Source organism: Malaya genurostris, chromosome 2 (genome assembly GCF_030247185.1).
Source record: "Malaya genurostris strain Urasoe2022 chromosome 2, Malgen_1.1, whole genome shotgun sequence".
NCBI lineage: Eukaryota > Metazoa > Arthropoda > Insecta > Diptera > Culicidae > Malaya > Malaya genurostris.
Window position 1 is genome coordinate 115,576,226 of NC_080571.1, and position 20,817 is coordinate 115,597,042.

General features: G+C 35.8%; 1 protein-coding gene across 1 annotated transcript in view; it reads left to right on the forward strand.

Annotated features, from left to right (window-relative positions):
* Positions 1–20,817, forward strand: part of LOC131428487 (F-box/LRR-repeat protein 7) — a 168,597-nt gene that overhangs the window by 79,003 nt on the left and 68,777 nt on the right. Inside the window, exon 2 of the mRNA XM_058592470.1 lies at positions 10,842–10,878. The gene's annotated coding sequence lies outside the window, so the exon portion shown is untranslated. The remainder of the gene's footprint in view (positions 1–10,841; positions 10,879–20,817) is intronic.

Here is a 20,817-nt window from a genome sequence, read left to right on the forward strand (position 1 = left end):
ATTTTCAGTGATTGAGCGCAGTGGGCTTACCACTCGTTTTGTATACTTGTAAAAAAGACTCATTGATTCATACTGCATTTTTGAATTCTTCACTCTTTGAATCCTAATTCAACTGTTATTATTAGTGATTACTATTACACTAGAACTATGAATCAAGAGTAATTAGCATTGACTAGCATGAGGTTATATGTATAAGTATTGACTAACTTGTTTACCATGTATATGCCTGAGTTCAGAAGCAAGCATGGATTCTCCTTCAAAAGAACGAGAACAAGAAAACATTAAAGTATTTTCACTATATTTGACAGAAGTTCACCAAGCCCTTCACGTCGATGAGATGAAATTTATGTAAAAGTATTCACTTGGCACGCATGATAGAGCGCGGTCGAATTTCATTATCGAATAAAACACTGTTAAAATAAATTAAAGGAAATATTCTACATTTTAATTGACTTTCATTGTCATTTTCGAATAAGTAGAAAGTGGTTATACTATTATTTTTCTTTGTGTCAAAAGGATCGTAGTACTAGTTATGTAATCGAAGCTATGCTATGAATTTGCTGCGAAGTCTATTGAAACAGAAAGGCCAAACTCCACAATAAACGTAATACCAAGACTTTGTTTTGCTTGACGATGTTTATTCGAGTTTTTTTATTATCTAATACATTTATATTCGGAGAATAAACGATATCTTACAATGCCCATTTTATTGTATTCAACTCGTTTTTATTTCAACACAAAGCCCAATGTTGCATAAATTCGTGTCATTATTTGATAAGTGATTTTCGCTCACGATATAAGGCCACCGTGCCCACCGTGCATTACTCACACCATCTCAATACGAAACAGCAGCGCGCGAGTAATAAAAAAATGCGGAAAAGTTTATGTAAACTTTTTCCAACTTCGTTTGTTTTGTGTAAAGTTTTATAATTTTAAGTTGCATTTTCAGATTCTTTGTGAAATTCTGCCACAAACACTATTTTTCAGTTCCAAAACCATCTCCGTGGAACGGAACAGTAACCGTTTATACGTTTCAAAAAACAATTACGGCTCAGCAAAGCAAAATTTCGAAATTCTAAGAATATTTAGTTGTGATAAATTTTATTGCGAAAACTTAAGTGTTTTTAGTTTTTTTGAGAATCGGTCTAGTTTTTGAATAATTGATCAAAAACGCGACACGCGCATTCCGCTACATTTCATTTTAATGGAGTACATGCGAGACAAACAAAAAATACCAACTATGCACAGTGGTTTGAATCGACAAAAACGTGAAGTTAATTCTCTAGCTGCTAAACCGTTGATCCGATATACATAGTTCCTTTAGAGAACTCATTCACAAAAATATACCTCGTGATTTGATCACAATAAAAAATATGCAAAGCCTACTACTATAAAAGTTCATTTCAACAACTTTATTCCCCTACGAGATAGAAAAATGATGTCTTCTGCAAAGTTTTAGAACTTCCAACGAGAAAAAACTTTGCCGAAGAAGCTAAAGGTCTAACGCATATAGTTTCGGATATATGAAGCATTTTCTTTTGAAACCACTTAAAATCAATTTTTTGTACATAACTTTTTTCGCAATTACTTTCAGTGTCTACTTTGTTCGAGACAATTACTAAAAACGTAAAATTATACATTTTTGTTGAAGACTGTGTACGGTTTGGCTTTTTCCCTAAAAAGTTATTTAACATTTAAACTTTTCTATACACTAACTTTAACCACTAATAGGAAGTAGGGTCGCAGACCAAATGGCACATACATATACTTTTTGGAAAGTTTAAATCAAGTAATATAAAGATACGAAGTGTGTAGCGTGGCCTTTTTAAATTAAGTGAATGAGAGAACAAAATATAGAGTGCTCTTTTGATTATTTTCTTAGGAAAAACGTACATCAATAAAATTGTTTATCTTCATATCACGCGTTATTTGTGATATCGACCGAGTTACCTTTAGGCAAAAACTTTTGCAAGAAATTGCAGTCCAGGTATAAAAAATAGAGCATTTGTTTTAACACTTTTTTTACTAAAATGACTACTTTTTGTTTATTAAAAAGAGCTTTGCAGGAAATGTTAAAACATTGGAATGTAACGTATGTAACGTTGAACCCCTCACGCATTTTATTGTAATATTATCATCGACCAAATGCTCCAGCATTTGTATTATCAACCAACTCTTTTGTGTTCTTAAAAATAATAGTTTTATTTATTCTTTTAATAGAATATTCCTTATCCGTTCATTTCATTCCAATCCAATTCATTTCAAGGATGATATCTCACATCATTACACCCAAACCTCCATTTACGTAACGTATATATGTATATATGTATTGATATACGTACGCATGTGTGCAAATATTTGTATTTCTTAATACATATAAATATTGGTGAAGTCAAAGCGATCATTTATATGTATAAATATATACACATATACGCAAACGAGTGAGTGTGTAAGCATACATACATACATATATAAGGTTCGTAAATGGAGGTTTGGGTGTACCAGTACGCCTAAAACATCGTTTAAATTTAAGTCTTCTGAGATTAACTTTTATGTGTTGAAATGTGTAAGTGTAGCCTGCTTGAAAGGCTGAATCCTTTTTGTAACATCATGTCATTCTACGAAATAAGTTCTTATGAATTAAGCCATACACTGAAAAAAATAATGAAATTCTCACGATTTCTAAATAAATAGTACTATGAAATGGACATCAGTTGAATAAAAAATTCGATTCAAAATTCGATTCGATGTAAAACTAAATTGGAATACATTAATTTCAATGAATATGACCGTTTATTTATATTGACGTTCAGTTTTACTTTTAATGTATATTGAAAAATGAAGCACAGTGAAGTAACTTTATATTAAATTTCTGCTCCAAACATGCACTGTTGGTGTTGGTGAGAGCAGCGCTGCATATTATTTTTAAGAACACAAAAGGGTTGGTTGATAATACAAATGCTGCACAGATAAAAATATTTTGTGAATTTACATCTATTTTCATGCACATATTTGGAGCAGACAATTAAACATAAAATTACTCCACAATTCTGTATGTTTCAATAAAATTCAATCACAAAACTAAGCTTAAATTGAAAGATACAATTCTATTTATTTAAAATTCAATGCAATCCAATTTATTTTTGCATCGATGATGGGTTTCAATGAAATATTCGATTCAACCCATGTCTATTCCCTGCTAATACTGATTTACATGTCGTGTAAATTTCATTATTTCTTTTTGTGTGGAGCATTTCGTCGATGATAATATTACAATAAAATGCGTGAGTGGTTCAACGTTACATACGTTACATTACAATGTTTTAACATTTCCTGCAAAGCTCTTTTTAATAAACAAAAAGTAGTCATTTTAGTAAAAAAAGTGTTAAAACAAATGCTCTATTTTTTATACCTGGACTGCAATTTCTTGCAAAAGTTTTTGCCTAAAGGTAACTCGGTCGATATCACAAATAACGCGTGATATGAAGATAAACAATTTTATTGATGCACATTTTTCCTAAGAAAATAATCAAAAGAGCACTCTATATTTTGTTCTCGCATTCACTTAATTTAAAAAGGCCACGCTACCCACTTCGTATCTTTATATTACTTGATTTAAACTTTCCAAAAAGTATATGTATGTGCCATTTGGTCTGCGACCCTACTTCTTATTAGTGGTTAAAGTTAGTGTATAGAAAAGTTTAAATGTTAAATAACTTTTTAGGGAAAAAGCCAAACCGTACACAGTCTTCAACAAAAATGTGTAATTTTTTGTTTTTAGTAATTGTCTTGAACATAGTAGACACTGAAAGTAATTGCGAAAAAAGTTATGCACAAAAAATTGATTTTAAGTGGTTTCAAAAGAAAATGCTTCATATATCCGAAACTATATGCGCTAGACCTTTAGTTTCTTCGGAAAAGTTTTTTCTCGTTAGAAGTTCTAAAACTTTGTAGAAGACATCATTTTTCTATCTCGTAGGGGAATAAAGTTGTTGAAATGAACTTTTATCGTAGTAGGCTTTGCACATTTTTTTATTGTGATCAAATCACGAGGTATATTTTTGTGAATGAGTTCTCCAAAGGAACTATGTATATCGGATCAACGGTTTAGCAGCTAGAGAATTAAGTTCACGTTTTTGTCGATTCAAACCACTGTGCTATGAAATGATGCGCTCTGAGAAATTCAATATATTTTACACTGGGCTCGGTTTCCGTACTATTGATGTTTTGTTAGAGACATGGAAATCAACTGTGTATCATGACAATGATTCGATTAAAATGCAATGTCATACCATGACGAATAGTTACGTTTCCATCTAGAATGTGTAAGTGTAGGCAGATCAGGTTACTGAGCATGCAGATTTATCAATGGGTAAAAATAACCTTTTTATATATTTCTTTTTGGATAGTCAGAAAAGAATTTTTATATGCTCTAATTCGCCTAACACAACAACAATATTGTGTGTGTATTTTTTGCCTTTCTCATATAAAAAGGCTATGCAATCACATTGAAAACCGACTTTTCAATCCAGGTCCGAAAGGCCGAATGTCATCTACCATAAGATTCAGCCCGACAAACTGAGCAAATGTCTGTAGGTATATGTGTGTGCTTGTAACAAAAATATGCTATCACTTTTCTCGGAGATGGCTGAACCGATTTTCCCAAACTAAGAATTAAATGAAAGGTCTTATGATCCCATAGCCTGCTATTGAAGTTCATTTGTAACCAACTTCCGGTTCCGAAGTTATAGGGTAATAGGGTGAAAATTAAGAATAAAAAGTGCACTAGGAAATGGCTTAACCAAACTAGGATCCAAACGAAAGGTCTTGAAATTACTTGAAACTTATTAATTTGTGAGCATATAAACTTGATTCGGCACTAATAGTTCCTTATATCGTGTTCCGGAAACACCGAAGGTAGTTATTATTATTAACAGTTCGGCTGAAAAGTTCGTATCGTTTCTATGAGAGGGCGCCACTAGAATTAAATCCATACCATTTTCAGTTAGTACCAACCTTTAAAAGATACGTGTATAAATTTGACAGCTGTCTGATTATTAGTTTGTGAGATATTGCATTTTGAGTGTAGCTCCTTTGTTATTGTGAAAAAAATGGAAAAAAAGGAATTTCGTGTGTGAAGTGGGAATTTCGGAGTGAAGTGATGGAGCCATGTTTCGTCCATTGCTATATATCGACGAAAAAAATCGGTTTTATTTCGATATAACAGCTCCAAACACTGCTCAGAATCATCAATTCGTTGTTGTTTTTGATCGATTGTGAGCTCACGCGGCACCCATTTTGCACAAAGCTTTCTCATATCCAAATATTCGTGAATAATATGTCCAACACGTTCCTTTGATATCTTTAGGGTGTGAGCTATCACTTTACTTTCGGGTCATTGAAAATCATTTTGTGGATTTTTTTCACGTTTTCATCGGTAACAGCACCTTTTGGACGTCCAATGCGTTCATCGTCTTCGGTGCTCATATGACCAGTACGAAATTTTGCAAACCACTTACGAATTGTTGCTTCGCCCGGTGCAGAGTCTGGATAACACTCATCAAGCCATTTTTTGGTATCGGCGGTACTTTTTTTCATCAAAAAGTAGTGTTTCATCAACACACGAAATTCCTTTTTTTCCCTTTTTTTCACAATAACAAAAGTAGCTTCACTCAAAATCCAATATCTCACAAACTAATAATCAGACAGCTGTCAAATTTATACACGTATCTTTTGAAGGTTGGTACTAACTGAAAATGGTATGGATTTAATTCTAGTGGCGCCCTCTCATAGAAACGATACGAACTTTTCAGCCGATCTGTTACTGTTATTTTATTTCACCCCGGTTTTAACCATTAATTGTCATTCGCCGAGAGGTACTGAAGGTAGTGAAGCTCACTTCGATTTCTTAGCGATGCCTAAACCGATTTCTACAAATCTTGATTTCAATTGAAGCTCACTGCTACTGTGAAATTTCATTCGGATCTGACTTCCGGTTCCGCAATTATAGGGCGATTAGTGTCAAAGCTTTCAAATCGCCATATAAAATAACGATTCAAAACCAGTACGCACTGGAACGAGCAGGAACGGAAAAAAGAAACACAACTCGCCTTTACAAACAATGTACACAGCGAGCTTTGTTCAGTTTCCAACACCACTTCTTCTGAATACAACTTTCGATTCCGTAATTACAGGATGAAGAGTGTTAAAAATTGAATAGTGTCACTTTAAGTGGCGAAGCCAGAAACGTAAAAGAAATCTAAACTGGACTCGAAACTATACCAGCCGTTAGTCATTGTTAGTAGACGGCCTATCAAAGTAATTTTGGTTATCCTTGTTCCCGATTTCCGATTCCGGAAGCATCAAAAACAGTGTTTAAATACTCCAAAATGAAACTCAGACTATTTTCTCAGAGATGGTTTGGCCGATTTTCATGAACTTAGGTTTAAGTAGCAGGTCTTATAATTCCAAACAAAATTCCTGAATTCCATCTGAATCCGACTTCCGGTTCCGGAACTACTGAGTTAAGCGATAAAGTTTTATAACGCCACCTAAAGCGACGAGATGAAAGAGAGAAAAGTTTTTAACTAGGTACGAAACTGGTACAATTTGTAGGTCATGTTTGTTGCGGCTTTTGGAAGTATTTATGATGGTATGAGTAATATGAGAAAGGCATCATTATAACACTAAGTGAATTAAAACAGGTTTATTATTTGATTGTCGTTTCTAAAAAAAAAGTTAAGCTTTAAAGTTAAGAAAAAAAGATAATTTAAATACGCCTACGTTGTTTTTACTCTGGTTGAATCTTTTGATCTGTTGATCTTTTTGAAAATTGTTGAGATTTTCCGTTTACGACAATATATCTCACTTCAGACATGAAAGGTGATGAATAGCAAATGTAACTTGTTGAAATATTGAACAACTGTTGCAGAATCGTTACTTATGTTATGAGTTTCACAATAGTACCGATAAAAATCAATAGAGAACAACTTTGAAAACTCCTAAAATAATTGTGCAACAAATCACTAACTGTATCATGTTGCATTAGCAGTTACAAAAGTTTTACAAAAATATTCACTAAAAATCGAGTTTTTTTTTAAAGAAATCGCTCATTGTCAAGCACTTCTATTAGCTACCAATTATTAGGTGATTATCTACTCAAACCTTGACTTAATCGTAAAAAATATTTAGCGAACATGGCCAAAGTTAGCATGACAACACTTCGGGCAATCTTACATTTACCTAAATATTGAGGTTACCTAAAAATGCGGGGATGCACTTTAGTTGTTTTTTGGTAGGTTTCGACCCAAAATCAGGTAGCGGCTGGTAAGAGTGTTGGGTCAAAGGAAAGTAACTATAACAATTGTGCAACTTATCAAAAATCTTATGTTTCAATAGAAATGCAACAAGCTTCAAATTCAATTTTTGAATTAAAAGTTTTGTTCATGTAACATGTCTGTACAACTCTAACTGGGCTGACCAAATTCATACGTACAGGTCGTATTACAAATATATTATTAGATAAGATGAATGAATATGCTGCATCATAGTTAAATTCAATAAATTTGATTAAATGAATCCATACAAAATAAAAAAGTCAATTTCCTGAATCGTATTTGATCGTGTTTACAGTTATTTAGATAACATCAGTAACTCTATGGTTTGGCCCCTGTTATTCTCAAAGCCCTATTAGGAAATATGATAAAATAAATTGTTCTAAATTTTTCAATATCACATTCATTAGAGCAGATCTGAGAGTTTGCAAGAATGATTGAGAATAAATAATATAATGGATGGCGGTGAGCTCACTTCGTCTGTGTTCCTTTGTCGCTATTTTTTTTTCAAATAGCGATTCGTCAGCAATGCCATCATTTTTTTTTACCAGTTAATATATCATTACCAATTTAAATTGTGTTGTAATCTGATCATCAGTTGCATATTTTATGCCGTATGTTCGTCAAAGTGATGGCATTATTTGGGAGCACGTATCCACCGGGTGACGCCAATCGAGCACACACATTTTCTTAATAAACTTAAAACACTAAATCAATTGGAGCGAGATCACCAGGACATCAGATGTTATACTATATTATATTATATTATATTATATTATATTATACAGGGTGATTTTTTAAGAGCTTGAGAACTTTTTTAAACAATAAAACGCATAAAATTTGCAAAATCTCATCGGTTCTTTATTTTAAACGTTAGATTGGTACATGACATTTACTTTTTGAAGATAATTTCATTTAAATGTTGACCGCGGCTGCGTCTTAGGTGGTCCATTCGGAAAGTCCGCTTTTTTATCGACAAATTTTGTTCAGCGATGAGGCTCATTTCTGGTTGAATGGCTACGTAAATAAGCAAAATTGCCGCATTTGGAGTGAAGAGCAACCAGAAGCCGTTCAAGAACTGCCCATGCATCCCGAAAAATGCACTGTTTGGTGTGGTTTGTACGCTGGTGGAATCATTGGACCGTATTTTTTCAAAGATGCTGTTGGACGCAACGTTACAGTGAATGGCGATCGCTATCGTTCGATGCTAACAAACTTTTTGTTGCCAAAAATGGAAGAACTGAACTTGGTTGACATGTGGTTTCAACAAGATGGCGCTACATGCCACACAGCTCGCGATTCTATGGCCATTTTGAGGGAAAACTTCGGAGAACAATTCATCTCAAGAAATGGACCGGTAAGTTGGCCACCAAGATCATGCGATTTGACGCCTTTAGACTATTTTTTGTGGGGCTACGTCAAGTCTAAAGTCTACAGAAATAAGCCAGTAACTATTCCAGCTTTGGAAGACAACATTTCCGAAGAAATTCGGGCTATTCCGGCCGAAATGCTCGAAAAAGTTGCCCAAAATTGGACTTTCCGAATGGACCACCTAAGACGCAGCCGCGGTCAACATTTAAATGAAATTATCTTCAAAAAGTAAATGTCATGTACCAATCTAACGTTTAAAATAAAGAACCGATGAGATTTTGCAAATTTTATGCGTTTTATTGTTTAAAAAAGTTCTCAAGCTCTTAAAAAATCACCCTTTATTATATTATATTATATTATATTATATTATATTATATTATATTATATTATATTATATTATATTATATTATATTATATTATATTATATTATATTATATTATATTATAATTTATATTGTATTATATTATATACAATTATATAATATTATAAACTAGATAATTGCATCAGAATGGGAAATAGTGTTATTTGACCGTTACTGATACTTTCCTCTCCAACGGTTGTAAAATATTTAACAAGCCCTTCTTTAACAAACCATCTCGTGGAAAGCGTGGAAACTTTTGATCTCTTAGATAATACTGTTGAAAAAAGATTTTCTGTTTCGTGCGATTTTTCGCTAAGGTTAGACAGCCTACGGTGCCGAATCCCTCATCAATAATTACTCTAAACTGAGACGGCCCTTTCATTTGAAAAAGACAATAATATGTTACTAAACTGCAGTGCACAAATTTAGACACTTCAATGAGAAACTATCGTGCGGTCACTTTTTCCCTGCTTGACAGGTGGTAGAAACAATTACCGTCATTTTCTCGATAACCATAATTTTCAATAAATGTTTTGGTTTTAACGTCTTTCCGAAGCTACCGAGAACGTGGTCATAGGTTCGATTTTTTCGTACTTTCACAGTGAAGCATTTACCGCACCAACTGTCATTGCCGCGTGCAATTCCTTTTGAAGACAGAATAGAAAAAGATTGCCCACTATTCACGGTGCAAATAATCGAACCCGTACGGAGATCGAAAGAAAATCCTTCAGTAAATAGCTGCACTCTGGCAGGCCAACTTTCCACGGCCGGTGTTCTTCTTCTTGAGTTGTCCCAATGTCGCCAAGTGTCAATCGTTTGAGGGGTGTATGCGAGCTATTCAATTCAGCGCAGTGGTTCGAATCAATGCAGTAACATCTGCCAAATGAGTATATTTTTCTTCAATCTAAACACCACCCTAGGGCCGACATAACAGCTGTTATTACAGCATGCCATATATACGCGTTAAAGCAATTTATGCGAATGACCGGGACTGAAGATTTATTTTTTTCAGTGTCTTCCTTTAGTGACACTTATCGCATACCAACTACTTTAAAATGGGACGTAAATTGGTTGATATTTTCCCAACTGTCTGCAAGCGTTTGAACGATAGCCTAGCAGTACACATTTCTCGATTTTCCCATACAAGCTAAACAAGCTGCAAGACCAGTTACTCTGAAAACTAATCAGCCTGTCCGGATCTGAGCTAAATTAGTTTTGCCGATTCTGAGTAATTAGTACATGGAATTGTATGATAACTGAAGTGAATGAGATCTAGCTTTGGTTTTTTGGCTTTCGGGGATTACTGTAGTTTGTGTGCACACCTTAGCCATCATTATTTCTGTAGGTCTTAAATTTGTTACTACCTGTTACTCATCTATGATAACGTCAATTGTTTTTCTCGAAGACGAAAATCAAATTTAGACTCAAATGAAAAGTCCTAAGGTAACAATTTTTCTTCTTTCATGAGGATCCGAGATCTTATTCCGAAATCCCCAAAACCCCAGAATGGCGGTTGGAGATTTTGAACACGTTTCATCCTGCAATTATGGGACCGAAAGTCCAATCAGTATAAAATCCAATAGCCGTTTTGGAACCATAATATCATTCATCTGAGCCTATGCTTGTGGAAATCGTTTCAGAGTTCTCCGAGAAACTCTCTTTCTCATTTACTTGATGTGCTTAGCTAACATATGATAGTTCTACGTTTTCCTACAGATCAAAGCATTTCAAATCAATCAATATAAAGTTAACCTATTCTCTATTCTTCATTTCAGGTAGTGGCGTGATGGAGTTCCGAATAATAAAAATAAGGTACGTATTTTTTTAAGATTGAAGAATGGTGCTGAAAGTACTTAGATATTATTCCGTCGATTTATGGCACATGAATATTATAAATGTGAATCATGCAATCATCTTCAAACTTTCAGGGAATGAAGTCAAAAAAAATTTACTTTTTCCACGTTCGTATTATTCATTTTCAGTACCATATCCAATTAAACGAACCTCCCTCTAAACACTGTTAAAAAAAAGCTTGCACCGACATTCTTTTGCGTGGAAACCCTTTTTTCTTCAAAACTTTCTCCGAAGGAATGAATGTTTCCGAAGCACTTATTTTATGAGTACTTTTCAATTGGCCGCAATTTCGGTGCGTTCGGGGGATTGAAATCCTTCGGCACGAAATTGACCTTATTAGCCTTGCACCATTCAAAAAGCCGTTTTCCCTGTATGTCACGGGGCTTAATTCGGTTAATAAAACGTAAGACCTTTATGTGACCTTAGAAATGGAAATAAACGCTTTCGGAGGCATTCCTTTACGTATACGCGCCTATTGTCACAAATGGAGTTCTCCGCTATCACTTGAGCAAACTGATTGCCAAATCATGAGTTTTTGGCAAACGTTGACAGCTTCGAAATTCTAACGTCTTCTTGTACATTAAACTTTTACATACGTCTTGTCACTTATAATGAGACAATGCGTTTTTGTCAACATCTGTGTGTAGAGCATCCCGAGTAGAGTGTGAGATTATAAAGAAAACTCAATTTGATGTTGTGCTGTTCGTATATATCGATTACTTAATTTGCTATCGTTTTGGTCGTTTTAACGATTAAAAGATCAAAATTGAAAGCAAAAAAATGCTGTGTGACATCAAACTGGAAACTAGTTTTGCTCTCAGTGAAAGCACATTGAAAACTCAATATGATGTAGATTTTCTCGAAATGACACGTCACAAGCATAATCTAAAAATAGAACAGCCAAAAAAGGTCCGGGATAGTATACATTTAGGCGATATTACTCGCAAGCAAGAAAAAAGATTTCATGCGATCTCCACACTACCGCGGAGAGAATCCGGTTTCGAACTTAGGTATATTGGAATGCGAATTTTTTGCTATTGCTATGAACTGCAATTGCTAGCTATAAGGGGATGGAAAATGTTCGGTTATATGACAAGCAGTGCTGTTTCACAAAGTTGTATGCAGGTAGTTTCTGTCAGTGCACACTCGTTGCGTCGCTTCCATCCCGCATCCACCGTGTGGCTATTTGAGCACAGTATAAAAATGTTCTCTTTGTCCTTCTCATATCCAAAACTGTAGCATTCAAACATTATAACATTAAATTGAGTTATCTACTTGATCTCACACAGCTCGCACATGTAATCACTTTGAAATACGAACTTAGAGGCTCTGAAGACGAACGTCTTCTACAACACAGGGAACGTGAATTAGGAATCAGGCAATAAGGTATTCCAAATCATTTGTTTTTTCGACTAATTGGGACAATGAACGATTATCTCGCTTCTGACCACAGATAGAACCAGAACCTCTTCAGTAAATTTTTAGTTCTTGTGTAGACTTATAATTTACAATCATTTGATGCAGAATTAGTACTGTAACTCAAAATTATAAAGATTTACTTAGACGGTTTCTTTGGAAAAGTGTATTAAAGTTCCAAGATCTATTAGATGATTGATAAAACACTTCTCATAATATCTAGCGTTAGTGAGAATATGAAGTTCTAAGCATTTATACCTAGGAATGAGAATTGTTTTGAAGAGGTTCTTCGACACAGTTTGTGGACTACTTAGGAATATACAAATTAAACATATATTTTCTTGGTGGCTCCTCTAAGCCACTAAAGTATTATTAAGAATTAGCTCTAGGCTCTGAAATCTGAGACATTCAATGTTCGATGTTCGAACTTCGTAAACAATGATTTTTTTAATACTGTTGGATATAAAGTTATGGGTATTTTCAGAACGGGTTTGGCGAGTACATTATTTTTGCCATCCAGGTCCCCGATTTCTGGATGCACTGAAAATAATGGTCTAAAATGAATGAGCTTCGCGACGTCGTATGACTACAAATATCGAATATCGATCAGCGAGATGGGAATGACAAAGCCACTATTCAGATTGACCTGCTTCAGACGAACGTGGTACCGATGATCGCCAATTTATCTAATGCCTCCCAGGCTGTGGTTTGACACCAATATTCTCGTGGTTAAAAAGAAAGAGCATTATTTGCGTAAAAGTTGAAAAAATGTTGAAAAAAATCGTTTCTTCGCGGTAACTGCAGGATTTCGGCAGGATGTCAAAGCATTTTTGTAAAAGGCAACAAAGGATTGAAGGAATAATTCTTCCATTTAAACTTAACTTTGTATTTTTGTGCTGCCATTTGAAATTTGTTCAATTTCAATGGATTCACTAAGTTGTTGATTCTAATATTTTCATTTTTTTGAGTTTCACAAAACTTTTGCCTTTAAATAGCAAAATGATAACACAATGTGATATTAATCGAAAATTTGATGAGTAGATATCATATTAGGATTTCAATCTGATGTTGCTATCATAATCAAATATCAATTTGTTTAAATTTTGATGTTAGACTTTACTCGGGATCCGTGCATGTGATTTTCGCACCATATTCTGCCGTTCATTGTGATTCGGTGCCTGTCACTTACTCCATGTAACACACGTTGAACTAGTTTCCCCCAAAATACTAATTGAATATACCAAATGGATATAAAGTTACAGCTATTTGAAAGTGATGCAATTTGAGTCCGGTAAACCCTTTAGATACTCATTAATCTACAATATTACAGAATGTTAGTATGGTCTTATATTCATGCAAAAAACACTCCCAAGTTATCAGTTTTGCCTTTCTCTGTAAGGTTTGTATTAAAACAAATTTAACTTACCTTACCTAACAGCTATAGGCCTTGGGTGTCCTTTGCTGTATCAAAAATACGTCTCCACATAACTCGGTCCATGGCTGCTCGTCGCCAGCCACTCAAGGCACGGATGCTTCTGAGATCACCCTCAACTTGATCGATCCACCTTGCTCGCTGCGCTCCTCTTCTTCTTGTACCAGTCGGATTAGATTCAAGAACCATTTTCACTGGGCTGTCGTCCGACATCCTTATGATATGCCCAGCCCATCGTAGAAACCGATTTTTGTTGTCCGTACGATAGGTGGTTCTCCTAACAGCTGTTGCGATTCGTGATTCATACGCCGTCTCCACGTTCCGTCTTCCATCTGCACTCCGCCATAGATGGTCCTCAATACCTTTCTTTCGAAAACACTAAGGGCGCGTTGGTCTTCTGCCAACATAGTCCAGGTCTCGTGGCCATAGAGAACAACCGGTCAAATGAGCGTTTTGTAGATGGTCAATTTCGTGCGGTGGCGTTCTTTTCTCGATCGGGGGTTTTTTTGAGTCCAAAGTACGCACGATTTTCTGCCAAAATACGTCTATGAATTTCTCTGCTGGTGTCATTATCGGCGGTCACCAGTGAGCCCAAATACACGAACTTGTCAACCACCTCGATATCGTAACCGTCTATCAATATTCGTGGTGGAAGGCGCAGTGTTTCTTATCTAGAGCCTCTTCCTCTCATGTACTTTGTTTTTGACGCATTTATGTCCAGTCCTATACGCCTAGCATCAGCTTTCAGTCCGATATAGGTTCCCGTCATCTTCTCAAGGTTACGGGTCACAATATCAATATCGTCAGCGAAGCCAAAAAGTTGTACGGACTTTCGGAAGATCGTGCCACAAAAAAAACTAATTTAAGTTTACTTGCAAAAAATTCTACGCCTTTGCGAGCGGCCAGTTAAGCGGAACATTTGTCATGGCGGACGAAAACATGCATGTGGGAATGTTTTTGAGTTCTTTCGTTTTATTTATCAATTCCTCCTCAGTTTTCGTGGAAAAATAGTTGGAGTAGATCTTACGTTTCAGGTTGACTCAGAAATTCTCGATGGGACGCACTTATCGCCGACTTGAGAACCATATCGATATTCAGCCGTTCCAACGATTACTTCGAGTAGTGGGCCAGATCCAGCCAGAACACCGCAACTTCGCCATTATGGCTTTTGATGAGCGACGCAACTTCCGGTAAGCATTTCGTACTATAAATTGTTCCGTTCCTGACCAGTTCGGAGCGAAAGAAGAGCGTCTTTGACATCCATCTTCTTGGGGAACTTGATGTGCGAAATGAACATCACCTCGGAGCTCACTTCCTTCGTGGGGGCAGTAAAATACAAAATGTCCGGCCAGTCGTTGCAATCCAGGGTAAAATAGGTCCCGTCGTCGATAACCACAGCCACGTCGCGATTCACCGGAAAATACGGATTGACCATCTGTCATTGCCTGCAGCTCCGAAATCAGTGGACGCGACTTCCGCTTCTTGAAATGTATGTTCATGTTCGCCAGGTACTTTTTCACTGTTTGGCCGGTTGCACCGACCTCCCGGCCAAGCGCACGGTGCGATGTAGTCACTTTCTCTCGGTCTTCCAATTCAGCTTCCTTTGGAGCTTCTTGTCGTTCAGGATAATCGGCCATCCGAAACCGAGCTTTCTTTCGATGCTCTGATTATTATCTAATAGTGCCAAGATTCTGTAGATGCCGAAACTTTGAATGCGCACACTTCTGAACGAAGTTGCTTCACTGTTTTTACCATCACGGTTAGAGTTCGATTGATAGAGCTGTCAATCTTTGTGTGCTGACTCATGGGTTACTATGATTGATGCTGCATGGGCAGTTTTGGCAGTGCGGGTGAAGGTAAACCCTGGGAAAATCAGCCATTTTTGTCCGTTATTTTTAGGCAAACGTTATAGTATCAGTTTTGTCTTTCTTATGAGATATTAGAATTCCTGCAAAACCCGGCCTTCAAACGCATCCTCGGATAGCCATAGTGGTATATACAATTCGATTCAGATCGGAAAATGTCTCTTTTGTGTGTGCATTTTTGTGTGTGTGTGTATGTGTGCGCACTTTTCAAAGATTTTTTAACCACTCAATTTTTTCCGGAGATAGCTGAATTGATTTCAATAAGCTTAGGTCCGTTTGAAAAAACTATTACATCATTCATCAAGTTTGAAGCTCAAGTGACGGTCACCTCTGGTTCAGGAGAAATATTTTTCTCAGAGATGGCTGTGCCGATTTTAACAAACCTACACTCGTTTGAAAGCTATTGTGCATCAAGTTCGAAGATCAAGTGGTTATCAAAAGCGACCATATACGTTATTTTTCACCGCTCAATTTTCACGGAGATGGCTGAGCCGATTCCAACAAGCTTAGGCTCGTTTGATAGATAATATTCGATCATTGATCAAGTTCGAAGATCAAATGACCGTCACTTTTGATTCGGGAGATATAATGGTATAAGTGACGTAAGCGACAAATGCGTTGTTTTTTATACCGGGCTATTTTCTCAGAGATCTAACGGATGATATTTTCTGTTCCGGAGCATTATACCTCAAAAAACGCGTTGTTTTTTTACCGCCTGTATTGGTGTCGAAAAAGAAGTTGCAGCAAATCGGCTGGGTGCACTAAAAATTAATGAATTTCTCGTACTTGCTATAGCATGCCTGGGTCGCATCTACGAGCTCATTGTGGTCGTTTTTCGATTGATGTGTTGCTCAAAATCAATTGTTGGTGATTGCAAACGGTATTGAATGTGTCGCCGGATTGAGGAAACTTGTAGCCATATACTCCCTTTTCATCCCACCCCACACATAGTGTTGTCTTTTTCTCGAAAACAATTCGGTTATTTATGGATATCTTGACGTTTATGGTTATCTTGGGTTTATCCAAAATTTTTTGCTTTTACAATATTCAAAATATATCCATTTTAAGTTACATTCCGATGCGAAACGCTCTTTCTTTAGTAGTATTTCTCATTGAGTTTTTCGCATTTCCATCTATCGTTTGATCAGTTTATGTGGAAGCCATTTACCAACCTTATGAATATTTCTCATGGATCTAAGGCAAGCGCAAAAGGCTTGCCGAGTGACATTCAACTGCTCCGCCATTATTTGTTGTTTTTGTGTATCATCATGGTCCAAAAATGACTGTTGTTCGTCATGTTCAAACTTGTCTTTTTTTAAACATTGAACCCAGCCTTCACAAAATTCGGCAGTGAAACAAGATCGCCAAAGTCTCATCAAGAACACGATAACATTTTAATGCAATGCTCGGAGATTCGTTGAAACATCGTCTGTTCGGAATCAATCGGGCATGAAGTTTGTAATAAATAATGTAAACAACAAAATATTCGTAGTGTTACAACGTTTAGATACGACCACATTTTGGGCTATTTCCTTCTTCATCTGGTGTAAACTGCGCTGAAAAACGTTGTCCTAGGGTCCGTTATCTTTTTATGTTTTTCAAAAGGTCTTAGTTTGACCGAAAACGAATCGACGTAAACAGAATCTCCTTTCTCCTTCATCTTATTTCAAATAGTATGAACACGACTGAAAACATTGTGGTGGCATTTCTAGCCGGTTGTTGATCCAAAAAATAAGATAGCAAATCCGGTAATTATCATACTTTCGCAGTACACATTTTCATACGTAATTGAAACGATCAACGATCTGTGTTTTTTTTCTTGCTGCTTCTGTTAGCAATTAAAGATTAACAAACTGTTTCTGATGTGTTTCTATAGCTCTCTTCACTGTTTTACTAGTATATTGCCCCTACAATAATATACTTCGCATGTATACTCTATATGACGGCTAGGTTATTAACCCTTTGCTAATACAACCTAAAGGTGCAAAGCAAAATCAAACGAATTTCAGATTTCAGTTGTTAGTTGCAAGATGGCATACCGTTTGACATAATCATGTCCAACATGATTTCAACAATATTAGCTTCTTAAGGAATGTTGATTCGTAACCCAGATTTCATAAATAGCTCTCCCTCTATTATTTAAATGACAGTTGGGCACCTCACTGACCAGCAGCATCCAATTTTCTATTATTTTATTCAATTATATCGGAGTGTAATCAATTTACCTTCTGCCACTAGTTTGCCCATCAACAATTGTTTTTGTTTCCAACTTCCAGCCGTATCCTATCAGTATGAGAACATTGGAGTTTAAAAGGTACCTACAGCCATTCACTTTCCGATCAAGCATTGTGGAGGCATTGATCCTATTTTTTGCATCCATTCCTCATTGCTCTGCTTCGGAGCCAATCAAGTATGTGGCTGTGGGTGAAAGCGGGGGAAAATTTCACAACGAAAAACTGCTGCTCTATCGTTTTTTTTTGTCTCGTTAGACTCGCTGTGGTTTCCATGTTCCACATAACTGCTGCAGTAACAACATCAGTCTGAACAAAATAATGCTTTGTTCAGCACATTGTTAGCAAACAAATTATATTGTCGATTATAGAATTTATTGCCATCTGGCCTCGCGGTGGCTTCGTGTACTAGCCTTTCCTTGGTGAGACACCTTTCGACTCCAGGCGAAAGTGAAACTGTTGCGATAGATTGGCCTGATTCGCCAATCGTTTTATTTGCTTGGATGCTCCAAGTTGTATGCTGAGAACTCGTTTTATTCCAGGAATAGATCGCCAATTTGGCGATGGCTGTATTGTTCATAACGGAGGTAGCATTAGATTCATGACTGCCGATCGGCCTACATTCGGCTAACTGCTTAGAAGATACATCAGTATTCCCTTTTAAGCGAAAGATTTTAAATTATAAATCACTCAAAATGATTTCTCTCGTGTCTCGGCCTGTTTTTTGAGTTATCACAATAATACTCAATAAATTGAAAAATGGGATATGCAAAATCAGTTCGTAAAGGATTCATAAATTTCAAGGAACAACAAATTTCATTGGTATTTCCAGAACACATAATCCGTTTTTTGCACAGTCTGTTATTGTCAAAATCGTCTGTTGAAATTTTGTTCAAATTTCATCAGTTGTTATTTAACTGAACGTCGTTACTCAATGCCAAGTGATGCCAAGGTGGCAGAAACCAAAAACAATTTGTTTTTCTGTACTGTATTATTTTTTTTAATTTCCAGATAAGTTCAAAATACAAAAATTTTGAATAAGAAATAAGAAATTTCTTAAGATAGGGTATTGTAAACTTTTTTCATCCTTCCATACAAAATATACGTATTTTGAAAAGACGCTCCATAGTAAAGTAAGTCGTATTCACGGAAAAAAACTGGAGTGCAATGCGAATATAATCTAGTACATAAGATCAAATATGTACAAATATAGTTTCATTGGAACGACTACTTTCAGGGAAATACATTAATAGCAAATCCTTCAACATCAATAATGGTTTAATACCTTCTAAGGATGCTTAGGACGAGATTTTTTTCGTATTTTTCTCAGAATGACCTCCAAATTATGTAAATTTCTTCAAACTGTGAGTTAAGTTATTCATTTGAGCTCAAACGTCTTCAATTAGTTTTCTTTACGTTTCGTCTTAGACTCGTCAGTGCAGAGCAGTTCAAGTTGAACTGCTTAGTGCAAACTCAAGGATCAAGAGTAAACCAAGTTAACTTATTTTGGTAATTTGGGTATTACGTAAATTTTATTTGGTACGTATGCCATAGATCTATGTGTTCATATATGCAATGCACCGAGTTTATCCAAGTGGATTGCACGATTGAGTTTCAAACAATCTTTTTTCATAATAATTTATTCTCAAATGAATGTTAAGCCTGGCATCTTGGATGAAATATCAGTTTTGATCAATTTTTCACCAACGTTTGATGGAAAATTCCTAACATTTTATGAATGTGGATTTTAATTCCCTAATAAAAAAAAGTAGTCATAATTAAATGGTCTGTAATCATCCTCAGTAGCTAGATGGATGTGTGCGATAAGTGTAGCGGTATGGCTGCTGAAACGAAAAACAAAAATCAATTATACTACTTGCGCGTGGCTGGTCATTATTAGAGTTTTATACGTGTTATATTATATGTCTGTAGAGCAGACTTTAGCGAAGGTGTCCTCAACGTGAGTTAATTTGGTTATTTTCTGAGCGTGATAAAATGAAGATGACGATGCTACTCTATGTTCAGCCTTTGTACAAGCTTGGTCTCGGCTCTTAACCAACAATTTTTAAATTGGTTGTTTTTGCCTTTCTCATAAAGAAAGGTTATGCAAACACTTGAAAAACCGACTAGTGAAATCTGGAGGGCCAAGTGTCATATACCATTCGACTCAGTTCATCGAGCTGAGCAATGTCTGTGTCTGTGTGTGTGTGTGTGTGTGTGTGTGTGTGTGTGTGTGTGTGTGTGTGTGTGTGTGTGTGTGTGTGTATGTGTCAAATAATCTCACTAGGTTTTCTCGGAGATGGCTGAACCGATTTTGACAAACTTAGATTCAAATGAAAGGTCTTCCGGTCCCATGCGGAATTCCTGAATTTCATCCGGATCCAACTTCCGGTTCCAGAATTATAGGGTAAAGTGTGTTCAATATTGTACACCGTCACTTAAACTGGCGAAACAAAAAACGTAAAAAAAAAAATTTCGTTTTCTTAAGGATGACTTACGCAATTAAAGCACTGTTTTATTCTGTATGTTATGCATAAACAATCTCTTGGTTTCTTTCAAAAATCGAAGAGAAAAATTTTGAATAGAATACCACAATATAATATGTACATGAGAGAGGCATCATTACACCACTAGGTTGATTAAAACAGGTTTTTTTTTCTTTTGTACAGTTTGTCATTATGAAGAAAATATAGGCTGTAAATAGTTAATAATCTGCGAAATTCTACTCCATTAGGCATGTACTTTTTAATCGAATTTGAAAGATATAAAATAACAGATAGGAGAAAATGGAGTTAAACGCACCTCTTTAGAAAAATTGATTGGCATCATTTGGCACTGCGAGTGGATGTGTTGCGGTTTGTTCGCAAAGCTACACTGAAAATTTTTTTTTTTTTTTTTTTTTTTAAAATAACTATTTATTGGAATATGAGTTAAAATTAAATTATTAAGATTT